Source organism: Antechinus flavipes, chromosome 4 (genome assembly GCF_016432865.1).
Source record: "Antechinus flavipes isolate AdamAnt ecotype Samford, QLD, Australia chromosome 4, AdamAnt_v2, whole genome shotgun sequence".
NCBI lineage: Eukaryota > Metazoa > Chordata > Mammalia > Dasyuromorphia > Dasyuridae > Antechinus > Antechinus flavipes.
This window is the reverse complement of record NC_067401.1, coordinates 316,360,758-316,373,091: the sequence shown is the minus strand read 5'-3', so window position 1 is coordinate 316,373,091 and position 12,334 is coordinate 316,360,758. Positions and strand designations below refer to the sequence as shown.

Below are 12,334 nucleotides of genomic sequence, written 5' to 3'. Positions count from 1 at the left end.
ACACAAACAAAGTCAGATCAGATCAATTGTAAAAATATCAAGATCTCATGGATAGGCCAAGCAAATATAATAAAAATAACAATACTACTTAAATTAATATACTTATTCAGTGCCATACCAATCAAACTCCCAAGAAATTTTACAGATCTAGGAAAAAAAAATAAGAAGAAAGTCCATTTGAAAGAACAAAAGGTCAAGAGTTTCAAGGGAATTTATGAAAAAAAAATGCAAATGAATGTGGCCTAGCTGTACCAGACCTAAAACTATATTATAAAACAACAGTCATCAAAATCATTTGGTACTGGCTAAGAAATAAAAATAGTTGATGAAGTTAGATTCACAAGTCAAAATAGTCAATGACTATGCAATCTAGTGTTTGACAAGCCCAAAGACCCCAGCTTTTGGGATAAGAATTCACTATTTGACAAAAAACTCTTGGGAAAATTGGAAACTAGTATGGCAGAAACTAAGTATTGACCCATATCTAAAACCATATACCAAGATAAGGTCGAAATGGGTCCATGATTTAGACATAAAGAATGATATTATAAGCAAATTAATAGAATATAGGATAGTTTATCTCTCAGATCTGTGGAGAAGGAAAGAATCTATGACCAAAGAAGAACTGGAACTCATTATTGACCACCAAATAGTTAATTTTGATTATATTAAGTTGAAAAGATTTTATACCAACAAAACTAATGCAGAGAAGATTAGAAGGGAAGCAATTAATTGGAAAAACATTTTTACATTTAAGGGTTCTGATAAAGGCCTCATTTCTAAAATATATAGAGAATTGACACAAATTTATAAGAATTCAAGCCATTCTCCAATTAATAAATGGTCAAAGGATATGAACAGACAATTTTCAAATGAAGAAATTAAAACCATTTCTAGTCATATGAAAAAGTGCTCTACATCACTATTAATCAGAGAAATGCAAATTAAGACAACTCTGAGATATCACTACACAAGTCTCAGATTGGCTAAGATGACAGGAAAAGTTAATAATAAGTATTGGAGGACATGTGGGAAAACTGGGATACTAATACATTGTTGGTGGAATTGTGAATGGATCCATCCATTTTGGAGAGCAATTTGGAATTATGCTCAAAAAGTTATCAAACTATGCATACCCTTTGATCCAGCAGTGTTTCTATTGGGCTTATATCCTAGAGAGATCTTAAAGGAGGAAAGGGACTCACATGTGCAGAAATGTTTGTGGCAGTCCTTTTTATGTTGGCAAGAACCTGGAACTTGAGTGGATACCTATCAGAGAATGGCTGAATGAGTTATGGTATATGAATTTTATGGAATATGATTGTTCTGTAAGAAACGATCAGCAGGATGATTTCAGAGAAGCCTGGAAAGACTTACATGAATTGATGCTAAGCAAAATGAGCAGAACCAGGAGATCATTGTACACAGCAACAATAAGATTATACAAAAATCAATTCTGATGGACATAGTTCTTTTCAACAATGAGATAATTGAGGCCAGTTCCAATTATCTTGCGATGAAGAGAGCCATCTACAACCACAATAGATATGTGCTGTGTATCACAACATAGCATTTTCACTTGTTATTGTTTCTTTTTGCTTTTTTTTTCTATTTTATCTTCTTTCTTATTTTTACTCCTTTTTGATCTGATTTTTCTTGTGCAGCATGTTAATTGTATAAATCTGCATATATATATGTATATATCTTGATGAAAAATCAAGATACTATCTGAGAAGATCCAAAGAAAAATCCTGGGCAAAAGATTAACCCATGTGAAATGCAAATATCTCTAGGCTAGCTCCCCAGAAACTTAAAATGGGGAGCCCTAAGATGAGTTGGGTGGGGCGGGAGCATCAGCGAGAATCACGTAAATTTTCATCTCCTGGACAACTTGTGGAGTATGGGTCTTAATTCAGGAAAAGGGGACACATAGTGAATCTCTGCTGATTAGTAACACCAGGCCCAGTTGTGCTGCTGAAATGCAGCCCTGGGCAAGAAGGAATCAGCACCTGGTGAGTGCAGAAGCCATGGAGCAGGAAGGCTGCTGACTGCTGGTACTTGCTGGAGGGGAGAACTTTTGTTTTGGAATCCCATGTCACATAGGAGAGTTGAAGGAAAACCAAAGGCACCATCTTTCCCAACCCCAGAATTAGAGGTGCTTACATTTTTGCCTCTTATTTAAAAAAAAATGAACTGGCAAAGAAGAAGCAACCCAAACATAGAAACTTACTAAGGGAATAGGCAAGACCAGGGTTCATCTTCAGAGAAGGACATTGAAGTAAAAAAAAAAAAAGCTTTTGCTCCAAGAGTCATGTGAAATGGCTCCCTACCCAGAGAGAATTTATAGAATAATTCAAAAAAGAATTTAAAAATGAAATGAGAGACATTGAGAAAAACCTGAAAAAATACAAATAAAAACCATCCAAGAAAAACTAGAAGATTATGAAAAAATATTAACCAACTAGAAAAAGAGATACAGACTCTCAAAGATGAAAATTAGAATTATGCAAGGGGAAGCCAGTGAAGCTATGAGAGACCAAGAAATTAAAAAAAAAAACAGATTAAAAAGAATTTTAAAAAGCAATAGAATGTGAAATATCTAAGAAAAACAACACATCTGGAAAACAGATCAAAAAGAGAAAATAATTGGACTGCCTGAAAGTTGAGACTAAAAAAATAAATCTTAACACAATAATGCAAGAAACAATTCAAAAAAATTATCCTGGGGTGATAGAATATAAGGGAAAAGTAGAAATAGAAAAAAAAAAACTATTTATCATCATCTCAGTGAGATCCTTTGTGGAAAACACATAGAAGCATTATTGATAAATTTTGAAACCCCCAATCAAAGAGAAAATTTTGCAAAAAACAAGAAAAAAAAATTCAAATATGCTGGAGCTACAATTAGAATTGTACAGGACTTATCTGCAGCCATAATAAAAGACCGCAGATCCTGGAATCATATCTATTGACAATCAAAAGACTTAGGCCTGCAACCAAAAAATAAAACATCCATTAAAATTATCTATACTATTGGATGGGCATTCAATGAACTTGTAAATTTTTAGAACTATCAATCAAACCCAAACTTAATAGAAATTTTTATAAGAGACAGTAGCAAAGATCAATTTTAAGGAACTCAACATGGACAAATTGTTTATGTATATAAAATATATACACATTTTATATGAGAAATACTTTTAAGATTCATATCAACAATAGGGTAGCTCAAAGGTAGAGTTTAAGTAAAGATAGTAATGATGTTATACAAATGAGGTGCAGAGGAAGAATAGGCACAGAGGCATTAGAGGAAGGAAGAAGGTTCGTAGTTCTGAAAACCTACTCACATCTGGAATGAATTAAATAGGCAATACTATCTATATACCCTAAAATCTATAGTACCCCCAAAATCTATAAAGAAATAAGGAAGGAAGCTTTCGAACAGGAGGAGTGCATGCCTCTGTTCAAGTAGATGCATGCCAATGTGGGCAAGCTGTTCAAGGGAATCAACAGGTACAATCCTGAGAACCTGGCTACCCTGGAATGCAATGTGGAGACCCAGGTCAAAGAGAACGCCTATGATCAGGAAGCCAACTTCTTCTATGCTCAAGCTATATCAGTTCAATCCGGCCTTCTTCCAGACCACAGTGACAGCCCAGATTCTGCTGAAGGCCCTCACCAATCTCCCACACACAGACTTCACTCTGTTCAAGTGCATGATTGACCAGACTCACCAAGAAGCGCAACCTATGAGACAGATCTTGTACTTGTGAGACTTGCTGAAGACCTGTCATTTCTAAGCTTTCTGACATGCCCTGGATGAGAATATGGATCTACTTCTCCTTAATGGCATCACAGGCTTTGAAGACTCAGTCCAAAAATTTATCTGCCATGTGGTGGGCGTCATGTATCGGCATATTGACCGCTGCCTGCTTAATAAGATGCTGGGACATCTGTCAGGCAACCAGCTGGAAGTGTGGATGAGCAAATATGACTGGAGCTCCAATGAAACAGTACAGGTTTTCATTTGCAGCCAAGAGGAGTGTATCAAGCCCAAGAATATTGTGGGAAAGATTGACTTTGAGAGTGTTTCCAGCATCATAGCCTCTTCCCAGTAGCTCTTTGTGTCTAATGTTCCCTTTTTCCTGAGTTTTGTTTCCCCTCACAGCCAACTTCTTAAATAAAAGCTCTTTACCTCCTGAAAAAAAAAGAAAGAAGTGGGGAGGGATGGGCAGACAGGAAAACAAAGGATGAGAGAAAAAAACAAGAGAGAGATCCATGGGTTGGAGATAAAGTAATAGCAAGGCAAATTAGGAGTAGAATTAAAGCAAAGGGTCAACAGGGATAGGAAAGGGTTGTGTGTGTGTGTGTGTGTGTGTGTGTGTGTGTGTGTGTGTGTGTGTGTATACAAATATATACATAAATATATCAAATGTATGTATACAAATGTATACATAAATATCTCCTTTCTTAACTATAGCCTGCTTGGAGGTGGGGGGGGGGAGTGAAAAGGGGGAAAAAAAGAATAAAAAGTAATTTTTTACTTTTTACTTTTTCTTTACATATCTTTTGGTGTGCAGCAGAGAACAAAAGAACAATTAGCAAGGAAGTAAAAAAAAAAGATGGATTCTCTACTTTCTTCTACTAATTTCTTCTACTAATAAATAAAAGCTTTCTAGAACTAGTAATTTATTGTTATATATTTTGAATCCTCCCTGATGTTCTACTGAGCACATGACAATGTTCTTTTTTTTTGTTTTGTTTTGTTTCATTTTGTTTTGCATTCCTTTTCTGTTTTTTTCCCCCTTTTTTCTTATTCTGTTTTTTAAATAATTTTTTTTAAAAAAGAGAAATATGTTCAGGCTCTTTTTCTGGTGATAATGTTCAGGTAGTCCAATGATTTTTAAATTGTTTCTCCTTAAATCTGTTTTATATCATTTGTTTTTGGTATCAATAGATTGATGACAAATAGGATTTTTTAAGAGAGTTCCTCAAGATAAGAATGAGATGTTTTGTATTTTCTTTTTATAATTTTGTTTTCAACATTTCTTGATTCATGAACTCATTGGCTTCTCCTTGGTTCATTCTAATTTCCAATATTAATTACTTGAACAAAGTATTTTTAATACATTTTAATTAATTCCCTTTCTAACTCTTTCTTCCATAACTTTCATCTCTTTTCTAATTTTCCTTCTGGCACTCTCATTAATTTATAAAAACACATAAAAGCTAGTGACCTTCAGGCTCTCAAATGCTATTATCCAGGAGAAAATCAGATTATTTTTCCCCTGCTCTGAGCAGCAGTAGATATCTGTTGCACTTAGTTATTATCATCCAACTGGGAAGCTCTAGTGGTTCAGAGTGGAAGATCTGCAGGTTCCTCTTTGGTTTAATATTCTTGCCGAGGCAGACTTCAGACTGAACTGGAAATTGTAATATATACCTTGTTCTACTCCTGGAACTGACTATACTGTTGCTAGTTGTTTTTTTTTTTGTTTGTTTGTTTGTTTTTTTGAACTTGCTACTCCATTGATATATGACCTTATATCATCATACCCCACCTCACACTCCTCCTTCGACATAGGTCTTAGACAATTTGGATCTTGGCCTGGGGAATGAAAAACCGAATTTCAAGTTTTTTTAATATTAAAGATCATACTATAAAAAATTGAAAGATAAGAAGATCATCTATCTCTTATAGCTATGGGTAGAAGATGTTTCTTTAGTTAACAGAAAATAGAGGCGATTTTAAAAGATATAATAGGTAACTTTGATTACATAGAACTGAAAAACTTTTATACAGAAAAAAGTAATATACATAAGATTAAAAATGAAGTGATCAAAAGGGAAAAATATTTGTACCAAATTTCATAGAATCAATTTACATACATGAATATTTGTGCACACATGTATATATAAACACACATACAATCATGTATATACATACATATACATTATATATGTTATTCCCCAGTTTTCAAAAGTAGAACTGCAAGGTATTGAAAACAACAAGAAATAATATTACAAGTTATTAATAATAAGAAATGTACATCAAAACAACACTGAGATTTCATCTCACATCCTGCAAATTGGTAAAGGTGACAGAAAACGCTAATAGTCAATAGTGGAGTGGTTGTCCACTATTGAAGTGGTTATGGAGTGATAGGCATTCACCACATTATTGATGGAGCTGTGAAATGGTACAATCATTTTGAAAACCAAATTGGAATAAATAAAGTGACTAAATAGTGACTAAAAATGCCCACACCCTTTGGACCAGAGATACTGTTACTAAACCCACTGTTACTGTTACCCTTAGAAAACCACTGATAAGAAGAAAATCCCTATTCAAACAAAAATATTATCTTGTTGTTGCTCGTTTATTTCTGACTCTTTTTGACCTCTTTTGGATTTTGGCAGATACTGGAGTGGTTTTATCATTTCACTTTCTAGCTCATTTTCCAGGTGAAGAACTGAGGTAAAAAGATGATGATAAAATCAGAATAAATCAAAACAAAAAAGCTTAATTTTTAAAAACCAATCTCTTTGAGGTCATGAACAGTCTTTCTTTTTGCTTGCACTTGTAATCTCAGCATTTAGCATTCTTCTGGTACATTGTAAGTACTTAATAAATGCTTATTGACTTGATACTTGTATTCTTTCATGTCTGTTATCTTCTTCCCTAAGAAGAAAGCCACTTGAACTTTGTGCATTATCAGTGTTACTTGGTCTTGGAAATAATAACATTATAAATTCTATATTTTGCTGCAAATTTTGCTTTGACATACACTTATTTGAAGTGAATCTATTGTCTTCATTTTGCTCTAGGCTAATCTGTTTTTTCAGCTTAAAGTGCTTTTGCCATGCCTCTTGATTTTGATGATGGGTTTTTGCTCCCTGATTTTTGCTAGGGAATTGGATCTGTGACTTCACTGATAGAGGGGATGCCTGGTGAGGAAAGATCTGCTTATACAAGCTGTATCTTCTCTAGAACTTACATTTTTAGACAGTTGACAAGGACATAGAAAAGTTAATATGTCTAAGATCAGATTTGAACTCAGGTCCTCCTGACTTCAGGGCTGTTGCTCTATCCACTGTATCACCTAGCTGCCACTAAGAGACCTTTTTCTAAATAGTTCAACACAATCTACATTACATTTGGTTGTTAATATATTCTTGCTAATCCTTAAAAGGACAGAAAGAAATGTAATTTTATAGGAGCTAATTTTAAGCGAAATCTGATTATCTAATCAGATTATCTAATCAGCTAAATCTAAGCTTCATTGTATCTTCTCTCTGATGATCTGAAAAATGTCTTTTAATTTTTTTTTTTTCTGGCTGCTTGGATCTCTGCATTAGCTTTTTCATTCTTTCCTGATACTCAGTCCAGATCATCTACTCTCAGGGAATGGAATTTAAATTGTGGGGAAAGAAACATAAACAATTTTGGAACATGTTATCAGTTGAGGGGGGTGGGATTAGGGTAGACCTGGTTGAACTGTAGTAACGAAATCAACCTGAGTAGAAAGGAATCATTCTTTTAGGAAAGGAATTAAGAAAAAAAATAGATGAGGATATCAAAGACAAACTTCACAAATTGCAAAATTTTACCTTAGCTTGATCATCTGCTTGGGAAAGGGAGAAGAAAATCTCCTCCTTTTTCTTCCATCTAGCCTCTCTTTTTCTTCCCTTTCCCTATTCTCTCTCCACCCCCCCACCCCCCAATCAATTGAAAGGTTTTCTGTTCATAGTATCCAGAGCATAGACTGATGTTAATATAATAGTATTCAGCCAAGTAGGTTATTTTAAGGAAGCCAAAGATCTGAATTTTCAGAATGTAGGAAGCTAAAGACCATTTGTGACATTATTTATATGGGAAAATATGTTTAGATGTTTTAGTTTCATAAACTTTTAAAATTCAATCCAACCATTCACAAGTAACAGCATGTATATTCCAACCAGGAAAAAAAAATCTGCTTTCATTTATTCTCCTAAAGTCTCTAATAATAGGTCCATTACAGGATTATTTTGCAATGATTGCAAAGAGAAAAAGGGGAGGCTCAGTCATTGTGATATATTAAAGTGTAATATGACTCTGAGATCTATAACTCTCGGATTCAATTTTAGTAATTCATGCTTCTTTGAAGCAGGAACATGGATTTTGTTGGTACATTGCTAGGAAGTTATTGATGCAGAGACAATGTGATGAAGGAGAAGGAATACTAGGGCATGGTATCAGATGACCTAAGTTCACAAATTGACATTCTACTATGTATATTTTATTTTGCTTATAAAGGAATGAGACAGTTAATTATACTTCTTAATCTTATATGGACAATATTTTAAAATGTTAGGTGATAAATATGGGGATTTGTTTTAAGATAACAAAACAAGGCACTAAATCTGAAGGTATTAAGGAGGATTCTCTTAAGATCTAATAAAACTAAAAGAAAATCGAAAAGGGAGGAAAAAAAAAACTTTAAGAAAAATAACCCTGAACACTGAATTGTCTGTTACTGAACTCCAGAAACAAACATAAGAGAACTGATAAAACTGAATTTAAGACAAGTAATCATAAGGCATATTTGTTTTCAACTTGTCCATTTAACAAAAACAAAAACAAAAAATTACTCTGTTTTGGTTCAGACTAAAATCAAATTTTATCCTGAGAGAGGGCTTTAAGAGAACTGACCTCTTGACATATTTCAGTGAATTTTTCACTTTGCATCTGAATGTTTCATGTGTTGTGGAAATATCCTGGGTTCATGGGAAAAGTGAAGTAGTATCTACACAATAATCTTCAAATTAATTGAAAACAAGACAAACATGGAATTTATTATTTGGTACTTGTTACACAAAATTTTTAGATCTAACCTTAACACAATTTTTTCATTAAGTAATGAGGAATCAGCTATTTTTAGTAATGATCTTTCTCCTTGGACCCCCACTGTTCCTGATTGATAGTTAAGCAATTATAGTGTTTTTCAAATAATTGACTTCTGTCTTTTTAGATGTTGAACTCTCAGCTGTTTGCAGAGAGTGAACTGAGGAGGACTCTTCAACCAAACTAGTCAAGCACTACCCTCTATTCTAGACAAAGAATCTTTTATAGGTCACATTACAGAAAACGCTCTACAGTGAATATTCAAGTACAATAAATGCTTTCTTTGGTCATTATAGGTACTTAAATTCTTAGGAGCATAGATAGTGACAAGATGCTAGAAGTCCTAGGGGGAAAAAAAAAACAAAGTAGAAAAGTTTTAATAAAAAGTAGTAAAGCTGATAAAATTGTCTAGTGACTATTTAGACCTGTTGCCAAAATATACATATTTTGGATATCTGGATTTTATTTGGATCACTGAAAGAAGAACTTAGAATTCTGAGCCCCACAGACACTAATTTACTATGTGATATTGGATAAATCACTTTATCTTTAGGAACTGCAGATTACTAATTTGTAAAATGAGAGGATTGGGTTATGACCTTCAATTTTTCTTCTAGTTTTAACAGTTCATGAATCATAGCCACAGTAATCTCAATATCCTGGTCCTTTGGGCTCTTAAAGACAAAACATCTTAAAGCATCTTAGAGTCAAATTCATAGAAGGTATAGCTACTGAACTAATAATTAATGATGATAGTGCCTGGGTTCAGCTTAATATTTTTTAGCATCAGAAATTTTGATATAAGCATAGATGGTATACTTATAGTATATTTACCATCATTTTAAGTGATAGGTAACTAAGAGAAGAATTAAGAACCTTTAAAGACAAGGATGATTTGCTTTTGTTTCTCTGACGCCTAGCAACTACCTAATATTGTAGATATTTATTAAATGTCTATTCAGTTGAATCAAACAATTAGAAAATAGATTTGAAAAGTGAAGCCATGGGCAGAAGCTAACAAATTTAAATTTAATAAGACTAAATTAAGTTATGAAAGGTAGCCTGGTATAGGCTGCTAACTTCAAATGCAAAACTTGGGTTTACTTCTTCTGACATATATTGGCTGTGTGATATTGGACAAGTCACAAAATATTAGAAGTGGAAGAATCTTTTAAGTAATTTAGTTCAAAGTCTACCCAATGTGGATCCTATTTAAATTATTATCTTAAATAGGATTATATTATATATTAAATTATAGGATTATAGTATATATTAAATAGACTATCTAACCTGTACTTGAAGTAACCACTACCACCTAAATCATTTCTCTCTTACCAACCCTGTTCATTTATCTGCAAAATGTATTATTTCCTTTTCTTTTTTTCCCTTGAAAAGATTTAATTTATTATTCTTAGGATTTTGTTATTACTATTATTTACTAATCAATGTATGTATTCTTTTAAATCAATGATTTAAGGTTTTCATTTATTGTTTTTGTTAATTATCTAGACTTAAAAATGATGGAGAAAATACTTACATAGTTTTTTTGAGAGTTAAATGTTGCCAGGACATCCATACTTATACCCCTATGTATCTATTATTTGTTGAATGCTAAATAAAGCAAAAAAACAAACAAAAAAAAACTTTGTATTTTTAATACAATATAGAGACCAAAAAAGTTCGTGATAGAACAGCATAATTTAACACAAAATGGTAATTTTTTTTTCTTTTTGTTGTTGTTGCTTGTAGACTTGCAGGGATGTGAAGAAAAAAAAAAAGGTGGAGAATGAGTCCTGGAATTTCTTGTCTTTTTGGTTACTGATGTTATTTGATAGTCCTTGGCTATACCCTAAAAGAGCCATATTTCTTTCTGCTAATAAGGATATTTTTTAACCACTTTTCTCTGATTAAATAGACCAGCACATAGTCCTAAAGAGAATAGATACTTGAAGTCTAGCAGACAGCACTAGAAAAAAGTCAGGTATCCATGAAACCACTGGAAACATCCAACAGGAACAAAATTTTAGAGTATGGAAAGTGTTTCCTAATGGAAAAATCTTGCCCACAGACAGCATCTAATAACATTTCTAATTAACAGAGGCATCTCTAAATAATTTGAGGCATGAATTACCCTAGTAATGTGTAAGTCTTGGTCACACTTTACCCTCTGTGTGTGCCTTCCACACATGTGACTTGGCCACATGTGACTTTTTCTATATAGGTATCTCCTTCAATGGTGCCATGGAATGCTGTAGTGTAATGTACACTATATTTGCATGAGTTAAAGGAATTTTTAAACCTTATTTGCTATTTGATTAAATATATTTGACTCTGAACTAATGTGTCTAGCTATTTGGTAAAAGTAAATCTATTGGTGGGCTCATGAACTATTGTTCTAATTGGTTACTGAGTCACAGAACAAATTAACCTTGTGAGTTTTGTGGGAAGGTATACAAATAGGGCAAATGAATTATAAAGCTTATTGTTGCTTAATTAATTCCACAATTTTTTTCAATTACTTGTTATTCTGAACTTATCAATAATAAACAAACATAAACATTTTCATACATATGGAACAGTAAAAGAAAACTGTATGTGATATGATGCCACATATCCTTATTATGTACAGTTTTCATTTTTAAAAAGAACATAATAAATTTATCATGGATATTTAAAATCCATCCTGCTTGTCTGTTTTTTTGCCAACCTCCTTCTTTTCTTTTCTGTGCTTTTACAATGCTAAACTAATCCTCTTTTCTTTTTGCTATCACTATTCCTAGAACTTCCCAAATTCCTCCTAACCCCATTAAATAAATCCTCCCTTGTAAGAAATAAGCATGACCAAGCAAAACAAACCCATACATTTTTCTTTTCTAAATAAGTGTATCTCAATCTGCTTTCCATACTTCCTTCTTCTCTGCTAAGTGGTGAGTATCAAAAATCATCATCAATCCTCTGGAGAGGTAATTGATCATTGCGTTGATCACAGTTTCTAAGATTTTCTAAGATGTTTTTCTTTAGCTAGGAAAAGCAAATGCTTTACTTTTTTTATTCCTTTGGCTCTATCATGCCCTCTTTCTCTGGAAAACTCATCACTAAAAAGCCTCATCATCCTGTAAAATTGTATCTGCCTGATATTCACATTTCCTCTATATTTTCTGCCCTTCTGATGTAACCCTTTGCCTGGGTGGCAGGGACATGAGTTTCTCCTTGGTTTTCCTCACAGGTTTCACTTTTTCTCCTTAATGGTTAAACTATTTTTGGATTTCTGTAGAATTTTCCATCATTTCCTAGTATCAGATATTATTTCCCAACTCCCTGCCCTTTAGTTTCCTTTTCTATGTCATCTTCCCCAATTAGATCATAAGTTCCTTAAGGGAAAGACTTACCTTTTTTTTTTTTTTTTTAATTTTGTATTTGTATCTCTATAATGTAGCACAGTGATTAGCA

The 12,334-nt window shown here is 33.1% G+C and overlaps 1 protein-coding gene and 1 pseudogene across 1 annotated transcript in view; both read left to right on the top strand.

Annotated features, from left to right (window-relative positions):
• MOXD1 (monooxygenase DBH like 1) overlaps positions 1 to 12,334 on the top strand; it is a 113,063-nt gene that overhangs the window by 19,784 nt on the left and 80,945 nt on the right. The window lies entirely within an intron of this gene.
• Positions 3,455 to 4,350, top strand: LOC127562221 (eukaryotic translation initiation factor 3 subunit K-like; annotated as a pseudogene).